Source organism: Balaenoptera ricei, chromosome 4 (assembly GCF_028023285.1).
Source record: "Balaenoptera ricei isolate mBalRic1 chromosome 4, mBalRic1.hap2, whole genome shotgun sequence".
Taxonomy (NCBI): Eukaryota; Metazoa; Chordata; class Mammalia; order Artiodactyla; family Balaenopteridae; genus Balaenoptera; species Balaenoptera ricei.
In genome coordinates this window covers 102567604-102580101 of record NC_082642.1, presented here as the reverse complement: position 1 = coordinate 102580101, position 12498 = coordinate 102567604, and the positions used below count along the sequence as shown (strand labels likewise).

Genomic DNA, 12498 nt, shown 5'->3' with positions numbered 1-12498 from the left:
TTTAATTTTTTTTTCATGGATGCATAGTTTTTATTACTATGGTCTTGTGTTAGGTGTTAAAATGTGGTAGGGAGAGGTTCCCCTTTTTTCTTTTCTAACTTGATATTTCAAATCAAGGATAGACAAACATACACATGTATCATGAAATAAGTTTATTAAGTTCTTAAAAAAATACAGCTGGAATTTTTCTTAGTCCTACATTGAATTTATAGATTAATTTAATTTTGGAAGTTTGGTATCTTTACAGTGTAATTTACTCCACCTATAAATATGTTATCCATTTATTCAAATCTTTCTGAATGTCTTTTAGGAAAGTTTAAAAATTTTCTCTCTGTAGGTTTGTGGAACTTTTGCTAAGTTAATTCTTTGGTACTTTTTATTTATGTGCTATAATGAATGGTATCTTATTTTTTAAATGAAATCTTCTAGCTTGTTATTAGTGGTTTAGGAACTGTTATGGATTTTGTGACTTAACCTGTAGCTGGAGACCTTGCTAAACTCTTTATTAATTCAAAGTTTTTCTGTTGATCTAATGATTTTCCACATAGATAACCATCTCCCTTGCACATAATGACATTTTTGCTTTAAAACACTTCTGAATTTAAAAACTATATCTAAAATTTCTCTAAGTATGATATTTGCTGCAGTGTTTGGTCTTTAAGCATATTATCAAGTTTAGGAGATGTTTCATTATTTCCAGTTTCTGTGGTTTTAACATATATAGGTTGTTGAACTTAAGAAGTAATGTTTTTGTACCTGTTGAGACAGTGACATGAACTTTCCAAAGTGGTTCACTAACATGATAAATTACATTGACAGATTTGCAAATGCTAAACCATTCTGGGAATTTTTGCTGCTTTATAAGTAAAACAGGACTATACTTTGAGTTTTTTTGAATCATCTTTCCTTGCTTTGAAATAAAAGTTTCAAATTAAGGTTTTGAAATTAACACTCAAAAATAGAGCTTAGTCATACAGTATTTCTCTTTTTAGAAACATGTGTAAGATAGAGATTTCTATTCCTTAATAGCCATCCGGATCTATGGATTTTTTGGCAGGGGAATTCTTTGATTTCAGTTATTTCCTTTCAAAATTATTGGATTATTCCATTTTAAATTTCCTATAATTTGTATAATATTATTTATGACATTTTATTTTATTGTGGTAAGAACATTTAATATGACATTACCTCCTTAATAAAAATCTTAAGCCTACAATATAATATTGTTGATTATTGGTACAATGTTGTCGAGCAGATCTCTAGAACTAATTCATGTTGCTTAACTTACGCCCACTGACTAGTAACTCTCTACTTCTCTCTCTCCCCAGCCCCTGGCAACCACCATTTCACTCTCTGATTCTATGAATTTGACTATTTTAGATACCTCACATAAGTGGAACGGTGCAGGATCTGTCTTTTGTGACTGGTTTATTTCCCTTAGCATAATGCCCATGAGGTTCATCTATGTTGTCACATATTTCAGAATTTCTTTCTTTTTTTTTTTTTTTTTTATACAAATGGTCTCCCCAAGAGAAGACACTTTTTTTTTTTTTTAATTTATTTATTTATGGCTGTGTTGGGTCTTCATTTCTGTGCGAGGGCTCTCTCTAGTTGTGGCAAGCGGGGGGCCACTCTTCATCGTGGTGCGCTGGCCTCTCACTGTCGCGGCCTCTCTTGTTGCGGAGCACAGGCTCCAGACGCGCAGGCTCAGTAATTGTGGCTCACGGGCCCAGTTGCTCTGTGGCATGTGGGATCTTCCCAGACCAGGGCTCAAACCTGTGTCCCCTCCATTGGCAGGCAGATTCTCAACCACTGCGCCACCAGGGAAGCCCCAGAATTTCTTTCTTTTTAAGGCTGAATAGTATTCTACCACATACACCATATTGTCATTATCCATTCATCTGCAGATGAATATTTAGGTTGTTTCTACCACATTTTCATTATCCATTCATCTGCAGATGAATATGTAGGTTGTTTCTACACCTTGGCTAATGTGCATAGTGCTGCAATGAATACAGGAGTGCTAATATCTCTTTGAGATCCTGATTTCCATTCTTTTTGATAAATAGCCAGAAGTGAGACTAGAACATATGTGGTTCTATTTAAAATTTTTTAAGAAACCTCTGTACTGTTTTCCATAGCAGCTGCACCATTTTGCATTCCCACCAATAGCAAGCAAGTGTGTCACTTCACCACATCCTCACCAACACTTGTTGTCTTTTGTTTTTTAATAATAGCCATCCTGACAGATGTCAGGTGATATCTCACTGTGGATTGATTCATATTTCCCTGATGATTAGTGACACTGACTATTTTTGCATATACCTCTTGGGTGTTTGTATCTTCTTTGGCGAAATATCTGTTCAAACTCTCAAGCCTATTTGTTCATTGGGTTATTAGGGTTTTTTATTGTTGTTGTGTGTTTTTTTTTTTTTTTTTTTTTTTTTGCTATGAGTTATAGGAGCTCTTTATAGGTATATGTTTTGGAGATTAACCTCATCAGATATATGGTCTACAAATTTTTTTTCCCAGGGTCATGTTATCTTTTATTACTAGCACTGATTAATTTAAAAACACATCTGGAAACATGCTCTAAATAAAATGAAAACTACTTTTAGAAACTCATTAGGCCAGATGATGTGACTATAATTGTAAGAAATTAGGTGCAGAGGCTCAAGACAGTTTCCTGTGCAAGCACTTTGGGGTTGAAGCAAGACCTCCAAGATTCACATGGAGGACAAACCCTGACAGTGACCAAATGTCGTTGCCTATCCTGGAGCTACTTGCTTGTGTATCTGAGTAATTGTTTCCTGTTCCATATCTGGAACATACATGAGTAAGTTATGGTTTTAAATGTCATTAATGACACTGAGAAACCAACATTTGCATGCTTGTGATGGTTTTATGACTCTTAACGACTCCTGAAAATATTTCTCATATTCTTTAGGTTGCCCTTTCATGCTGTCATTGTTTCCTTTGTTGGGCAGAAGCTTTTTAGCTTGATATAGTTCCATCTGTCTATTTTTGCTTTTGTGGCCTGTGTTTTTGGTGTCACATCCATGAAATCATTGCCAAGACGAATTTCATGAAGTTTTTCCTCTATGTTTTCTTCTAGGAGTTTAACGGTTTCAAATCTTACATTTAAGTCTTTAATTCATTTTGATTTGATTTTTCTGTATGGTGTAAAATAAGGGTCTAATTTCAGTCTTTTGCATGTGGATATCTAGTTTTCACAACATCATTTGTTCAAGAAACAATCCTTTCCCCATCATGTGTTCTTGGATCCTCCCTTGTCAAGCACCCTTGTCAAAGATTAGTCAACTGTATACATTTGGATTTATTTCTGAGTTCTCTCTTCTATTGCATTGATCCATATGTCTGTCATTACCCCAGTTCCATACTGTTTTTTATTTTATTTTATTTATTTATTTTTAGCTGTGTTGGGTCTTCGTTTCTGTGCGAGGGCTTTCTCTAGTTGCGGCGAGCGGGGGCCACTCTTCATTGCGGTGCACGGGCCTCTCACTATCGCAGCCTTTCTTGTTGCGGAACACAGGCTCCAGACGCGCAGGCTCAGTAGTTGTGGCTCACGGGCCCAGTTGCTCTGCGGCATGTGGGATCTTCCCAGACCAGGGCTCAAACCCGTGTCCCCTGCATTGGCAGGCAGATTCTCAACCACTGTGCCACCAGGGAAGCCCCCATACTGTTTTGATTAATGTAACTTTGTACTATATTCTGAAATCAGGAAGTGTTATACCTCCAGCTTCATTCCTCTTTCTCAAGATTGATTTAGCTATTGATGGTTTTTTGTGTTCGATATGAATCATAGATTTGTTTTTTTCTATTTATGTAAAAAAATTCTATGGGAATTTTGATAGGCATTGCATAAAAAAACCTAATTCTACTCCTTAGGGAGCTAGAAAAAGAAGAAAAAGCTGAGCGCAAAGAATGAAATAGAAAATTAAAAAATAATAGAAAAAATCGACAAAACTAAAAGTTGGTTTTTGAAAAGGTAAAAAAAATGACAAACCATTAGCTAGACTAAGAAGAAAAGAAAGAAGACTCAAATAAATAAAATGAGAAATGAAACAAGAGACATTATGATTGATGCACAGAAATAAAAAGGATCATAAGAGACTACTGTGATATATATCAAAAAACTAGATAACCTAGAAGAAATCGATAAATTCTTAGAAACATACAACTTATCAAAACTAAATTATGAAGAAATAGAAAGTCTGAACAGACTGATAACTAGTATGCAGGTTGAATCAGTAACCAAAAACCTTCCAATAAAGAAAAGTCCAGGACTAGATGGCTTCATTACTGAATTCTACCAAACATTTAAACAGAATTTAATGCCAATGCTTCGCAAACTCTTTCAAGAAATTGAAAGGGAGGGAACAGTTCCAAACCCATCTTATCAGGCTAGATTTACCTTGATACCAAAGTCAGACAAAGACAACACAAGAACAGAAAAACTACTGGACAATAGCTGTAACAAATATGTATGCAAAAGTCCTCAACAAAATGCCAGGAAACTGAATTCAATGGCACATTAAAAGGCTTATATAGGCTTGGACTTGGCCAAGATGGTGGAGGAAGAAGACCCTGAGCTCACCTCCTCCCATGGGCACACCAAAATTACAACCATTTTAAGAGCAAATATCAATGAGGACAACCCAAAGACTAGCAGAAAAGATCTTCTACAACTAAAGATATAAAGATGGAACCACAACAAGATGGATGGGGGAATGGAGACTCAGTATATTCAAGACCCACACTGCCAGGTAGGAGACCTGCAAACGGGAGGATAATCACAATTGCAGAGCTTCAGGAGTGAGGGGTCCAAGTTCCATATTGAACAACCCAGGCTGGAGGTCCTGCACCAGGAAGATTAGCACCTAGAAAATCTGGATTTGAAGGCCAGTGGGGTGTGCTTTCAGGAGAGCCAGAGGGCTGTAGGAAGTAGAGACTTCACTGTTAAAGGGTGCACACAAAAATCTCACACAACAGAGACCCAGGGCAGAAGCAGTAATTTAAAAGGGCCTGAGTCAGACCCACTTGCTGATCTTGGGGAGCTTCATGAAGAGGCAGGAGACAACTTGGTCTCACCCTGAGGATATAGATGTTGGTGGACTCTGGCCCCAGCTGCACCAGGACATGGCCCTGCCCACCAGCAGGCCAGCATCAGTCCTGGGACTTGGCCTCACCCAACAGTGGGCAGGCACCAGCCCTGGGACTCCTAGGCCACCACAGTCAACCATACCAGAACCCAGTCCTGCCCACAAGTAGGCAAGGAGCAGCCCGCCAACTCTGGGGTGCAGCAGTGGAGAGTCACCATTCGCAGCACCCCATGGGCTCCAGTCTGGTGCACCAGTGGGCCAGCACCAGCCTCAGGACCCCCTGAGCCCAACAGCCAGCTGCAACAAGATTGAGACTGAACAATCAGTGAGCTGGCACCAGCCCTGGGACTTAGCTCCACCCACCAGTGGCCAGCAACTTCTGTACTAGGCAGGGCCTGACAACCAACCATGCTAAGGACTAGCCATGCTCATCAGAGACCCACAGTAGTCAGTCCCACAACAACAGAAGGGCCTATGCAGTCCACACAGGGGAACCCCTAGAGCATATACCTCTGCTGAACAGAGAGGACTGTGCTTCAGGGCTCCATAGGACATCTTCCTCATAAGGCCACTTCTCCAAGATCTGAAAATGTAACCACCTACCTAATATTAGGTTTACCTAATACATAGAAATAAAAGCAGAGTATCAGGCAAAATGAAATAACTCAGGAATATTTTCAAAATAAAGGAAGAGGTTACAACCTTAGAAGAAGAGGTGGAAAGTGGAGATAAGCAATCTACCTAATAAAGAGTACAAGGTAATAGTCATAAAGATGATCAGTGAACTTGGAAGGAGAATGGATGGACACAGTGAGAAGTTTGACAAAGAGTTAGAAAATATAAAGAAGAAGCAAACAAAGCTGAAGAATACAATAAATGAAATTTAAAAAAATACACTAGAAGGAATCAACAGTAGATTAGATGATACAAAGAATGGGTCAGAGAACTCGAAGACAGGGTGTGGAAATCACTCAAGCTGAACAGAAAAAAAGAAAAAAGAATTTTAAAAAATGAGGACAGTTTAAGAGACTTCTGGGACAACATCAAGTGCACTAACATTGTCATTATAAGGGGCCCTGAAGGAGAAGAGAGAAAAAGAGACAGAGAACATATATGAAGATATATTAGCTGAAAACTTCCCTAAGTTGAGAAAGGAAACAGACATCCAGGTCCAAGAAGAACAGAGAGTCCCAAATAGGATCAACCCAAAGTGGAACACACCAAGACACATTGTAATTAAAATGGCAAAAATTAAAGATAAAGAGAGAATTTTAAAAGCAGCAAGGGAAAAGTAACAAGTTATATGCAAGGGAACTCCCATAAGCATGTTAGCTGACTTTACAGCAGAAACTCTGCATGCCAGAAGGGAGTGGCACAATATATTTAAAGTGATGAAAGGAAAAAAACCTACAAACAAGAATACTCTATTCAGCAAGAACTTCATTCAGATTTAATGGAGAGATCAAAAGTTTTATAGACAAGCAAAAGCTAAAAGACTTCACCACCATACCAGCTTCATAAGAAATGTAAAAGGAATTTCTCTAAGCAGAAAAGAAAAGAACAAAAACTAGAGGTATGAAAATTATGAAAGGAAAAATCTCATTGGTAAAGGCAAGTATACAGTAAAGGTAGTAGGTCAACTAATAAACTTAGTAGAAAGGTTAAAAGACAAAGGTACTAAAATCAACTATATTCACAATAAGTAGTAAAGGGATACACAAAATAAAAAGATGAATAACATAATGTCAAAACAGTAAACTTAGTGGGAGGAGTAAAAATGTAAGGCTGTTAAAAAGAGTTTGAACTTAAGAGATCAGCAACTTAAAATAATCATGTATATATAAATAACCTATATATAGATTGCTATATATAAACCTCATGGTAACCTAAAATTATGATATATACACACACAAAATGACATTTGTACCTCAAACCAAAAATTATGATATATACACACACAAAATGGAGAAAGAAATCCAAAAATAAAACTAAAAATAGTCACCATATCACAAGAGAAGAGAGCAAAAGAAGAAAGGAACAAAAAAGGACTATAAAACAACCTGAAAACAATTAACAAAATGGCAATAAGTACATACCTATCAATAATTACTTTAAATGTAAATAGACTAAATGCTCAAATCAAAAGATATAAAGTGACAGAATGAATTAAAAAAACAAGACCCATATATATGCTCTTTATAAGAGATTCACTTCAGATCCAAAGATACACTAGCCTGAAAGTAAGGGGATGGAAAAAAGTATTTTTCACAGAACTAGGACAAATAATTCTAAAATTTGTATGGAAACACAAAAGACCCCAAACAGCCAAATCCATCTTGAGAAAGTAGAACAAAGCTGGAGGTATCACACTCCCTTATTTCAAACAGTACTATGAAGCTACAGTCATGAATGCAATATGGTACTAGCACAGAAACAGGTACATAGATTAATGGAACAGAATCAGAGCCCAGAAATGAGCCCACACTTATATGGTCAGTTAATCTATGATACAGGAGGCAAGAATATACAATAGGGAAAAGACAGACTCTTCAATAATTATGTTGGGGAAAGCTGGACAGCTATGTTCAAAAGAATGAAACTGGACTACTTTCTCACACCATATACAAAAATAAACTCAAAATGGATTAAAGATGTAAATGTAAAACTTGAAACCATAAAACTGCTAGAAGAAAACATTGGCAGTAAGCTCTTTGTCATCAGTCTTAGCAATATTTTTTTGGCTCTGTCTCTTCAGGCAGGAGAAACAAACAAACAAACAAATGAACAAATGGAACTACATCAAACTAAAATTGGATATTGTAAATAATGCTGCAATGAACACAGGGGGAACTAACAAAATGGAAAGGCCATCTACTGTTTAGGAGAAGATATTTTCAAACAATATATCTGATAAGGGGTTAATATCCAAAATATACAAAGAACTCATATAAGTCACCATCAAAAAACAAATAAACCAATTAAAAAATGGGCATAGGACCAGAATAGACATTTTTTCCAAAGAAGACATACAGATGGCCAACAGGCACATGACATCAGGATCAACATCACTAATCATCAGGGAAATGCAACTCAAGACCACAATAAAATATCACCTCACACTTGTTAGAATGACTGTTATCCAAAAGACAACAAATAACAAGTGTTGGCAAGGATGTAGAGAAAAGAGAACCCTTGTGGAAATGTAAATTGGTGCAGCCACTATGGAAAATAGTATGTAGGTTCCTCAAAAAATGGAAAATAGAACTACCATATGATCCATAAATTCTACTCCTGGGTATTTATCCAAAGAAAATGAAAACACTAATTTGAAAAGATATATGCACCCCTGTGTTCATTGCAGCATTATTTACAATAGCCAAGATATGGAAGCAACCTAAGGTCCCACTGATAGATGAATGGATAAAGCAGATTTTGTATATATATACCATGGAATACTACTCAACCATAAAACAGAATGAAATCTTGCCATTTGTGACAACATAGATGAACTTAGATGGTATTATGCTAAATGAAATGTCAGACAGAGAAATATAAATACCATATGATTTCACTTATATGTGGAATCTAAAAAACAAAACAAAGGAACAAACATAACAAAATAGAAAAAGTCATAGATACAGAGAACAGATGGTTGCCAGAAGGGATAGAGTGGGTGGATGAGAGAAATAGATGAGGGAAATTAGGAGGTACAAATTTCCAGTTGCATAATAAATGAGCCACAGGTATGAAAGGTATAGTGTAGAGAATATAGTCAATAACTATGTAATATCTTTTTATGGTCTAGGAGGTAACTAGACTTATTGTGGTGACCATTTTGTAATGTATAGAAATATCGAATCACTATGTTGTGCACTGGGAACAAACAGCGTTGTAGGTCTACTTTACTTCAAAAACAAGCAAACAAACAAACAAGTTCATAGTAAAAGAGATCAGATTTGCGGTTACCACAGGCAGTGAATGGGGGGAGGGGCAATTGGATGAAGCTGGTCAAGAGGTACAAATTTCCAGTTATAAGATAAATAAGTACTAGGGAATGTCATGCACACCATGATAAATATAATTAACACTGCTCTATGTTATATATGGAAGTTGTTAGGAGAGTAAATCCTAAGAGTTCTCATCATGAGGAGAAAAATTTTATCCTTTTTATTTTATCGTATCTATATGAGATGATGGATCTTCACTAAATTTATTGTAGTAATTATTTCATGATGTGTGTAAGTCAAATCATTATTCTGTACACCATAAACTTATACATGCTGTATTCTATTACATCTCAAGAAAACAGGAAGAAATAATTAAATATATAAATAAACAAAACAAAAATAAGTAAAATGCTCATACACCATCTACTATACAACACAGGGAACCATATTCAGTAACATCTAATAACCTATAATGAAAAAGAATCTGAAAAAGAATATATATATGTATGTATAAATGAATCGCTTTGCTGTACACCTGAAACTAACACAACATTGTAAATTAACTATACTTCAATTTTTAAAAAAAAATTTATTGGCGTATAGATGATTTACAATGTTGTGTTAGTGTCTGCTGTACAGCAAAGTGAATCAGTTATACATATACATATATCCACTCTTTTTTAGATTATTTTCCCATATAGATCATTACAGAGTATTGAGTAGAGTTCCCTGTGCTATACAGTAGGTCCTAATTAGTTCAATTTTTAAAAAATGTTAAAAAAAAGAATTGTAAAGTGAAAACTATAAAATATTAATGAAAGAAATTAGAGGAGACACAACAAATGGAATGACATTCCATGTTCATGAATTGGAAGATTTTATGTTGTTAAAATGTCAATTAAAATGGTAAAAATTCTTATGATCAATCTGCCACTTTCAGAATTTTTTAATTGATATGATTGTTTATAATACTGTCTTGTTATTTTTTCTATTTGTTATACCAGTATTATTTCTAACTTTCATTCTATATTGTTTCTTTTTATTTTCTATTTTTCTTAGTAAATTTTGCCATAGTTTTGTTCAATCAATCTCTAGGAAAAAAATCCTTTTATGTTTATTCAATTTTGTTCCTTTTTATTGATTTTTGCCTGTAGTTTTATTGTATCTGTCCTTCTTATTTTGTTGAGTTCACTGTTTGCTTCTTTTGCTCAACATTGGTAGCTGATATATATATTTCAGGTGATAAATTAGCTCTGAGTGCTCCTTTAAATTTGTCCAAGAATTTTAAACATATTTTTCCTTTCTTGCAAAGTGTTAAATTATATAAGCACATTTCTTCTTTTCCAAAGAATTTTTGAACAATGTTTATGCTCCATGATGGCAGGGATTTTTTTTTCCCCTCTTTTGTTCACTCTTCTGCATCCCAAGTCTCTATCTTTTGTGTTTTTAGCTTATTTGTATATGTCATAAATGCTAATATAATAGAACATTTTTTCCATTTTATTTTTGACTTTCACATTTCATACTGGTAACATTTTTCTCTTTTCTCCTATGCTGTCTTTCACTAGGTTAAATATTCTTTTGCTAGTTTGAATCATATTTTATGCTATTCTTCTGGTGTTCTGCCTTAACTTACTAAGAACTTATATTTTTATGTTTATTTCTTAAACATACACATCTTGGCATAATTCTCACCTACCTGTCATAATCTTATTATCTAACCTCTTACCCCCTTCCATGCACATTTGAATTATTGAATTATAAACGTACAATTTTGGGGATCTTGATTTTCTAGGCAGTTATAAGTTTTGATGAGTTTATTTACCCTTTCTGCATATCTTTCTATGTAGCATCCTCCTGGATTAATTTTTCTTTTTTCTAGAATACTTCTTTTGAAAATATTTTCAAGGAGAGTCTTGATGTAATAAATTTTCTGAGATTTATATGCTTAACAAAATCTTTTTTTTATCCTGTCATTTTATAATATTTTGCTAATAAAATTTAGGACAGAGTCTTTCAGTAGATTTATTAAAATGTCAAAATATCATCTGCAAAATATCATCTATATACTTGGGGGGGGAAAACAATAGAGAAAATTTTAAAGTAAAGTGATAGAAAAAGATAAAACTGGCAAAAACAAAAAATAATCTAACAGCATGGTGTACATGTGTTTAGGAAAAGCCATGTATAAGAATGTTTATAACACCACTATTAAAAATAACCCCAAAATGGAAACAAACAAATGTCTAGTAACAGCAGAATAGATAAATAAATGTGGCATTTAAAGAATGGGATAGTATACAGCAGTGAGAATGAATGAACCACAACTACATGCAATAACATGGATGAATTTTTCAAATCTGTTGAGTGAAAGAACCCAGATACAAATGAGGACGTACTCTATGATGCCATTTATACAAAGTTTACGAACAGGCAAGTCTAGTCTATGATGTTGAAAGTAAGAGTGGTGGGAAGGTGGCAGTGACAGGAAGGGTAGGCAAAGAGAGTAGGACAGTTTCTGGTGAGCTGGGAATAGTCAGTTTTTTATCTGCTTCTGGCTATGCAAGTATGTTTACTCTATGACGATTCATATTGGGTAGTTATGATGTATGCACTTTCCTCTATGAATAACACATTTAATCAAAAAATTCAAAGTATTTTTTAAATATACCTTTGTAACAATATTTATAAAAGATAAAGTAGAATTCAAAGTTATTTTTCTTCAATATTTTGAAAGTTAACTCATTGCCTTCTTGCATCCAGCACTACCTTGTGAAATTTAAAGTCACTTTGGGGACTTCCCTGGTTGCACAGTTGTTGAGAATCCGCCTGCCAATGCAGGGGACACGGGTTCGATCCCTGGTCTGGGAAGATCCCACATGCTGCGGAGCAACTAAGTCTGTGAGTCACAACTACTGAGCCTGTGCTCTAGAGCCCGTGAGCCACAACTACTGAGCCCATGCACGACAACTACTGAAGCCCACACGCCCTAGAGCCCGTGCTGCTGCAACTACTGAAGCCCGCACGCCTAGAGCCCGTGCTCCGCAAGAGAAGCCACTGCAATGAGAAGCCCGCATACCACAACGAAGAGTAGCCCCCGCTCACGGCAACTAGAGAAAGCCTGCGCGCAGCAATGAAGACACAATGCAGCTAAAAATAAAAATAATAATAATTAATTAATTAAATAAAACACAGCTGTTTAAAAAAATAAAAAAATAAAGTCACTTTGATTCTCTTTCTTGGTGTTTCTACTTGTCATTTTTGAAGCTTTAAGAATTTTCTTTCAATTTCCTTAATTTGATCTTAATTCCACTATGTCTATAAATTGGCTTTCTTTTATGTATCCTGTTTGGCACTCCATGAATATTTTAGTCCTTTCAATATGTTTGTGTTTTTCTGAAAATCAGTCATTATTTTAGTTACCGCCC

General features: G+C 35.3%; 1 pseudogene; it reads left to right on the top strand.

The window, feature by feature from the left end:
- Window positions 1–12307, top strand: part of LOC132365432 (OX-2 membrane glycoprotein-like) — a 44056-nt pseudogene extending 31749 nt beyond the window's left edge.
- Window positions 12308–12498: the final 191 nt, after the last annotated feature.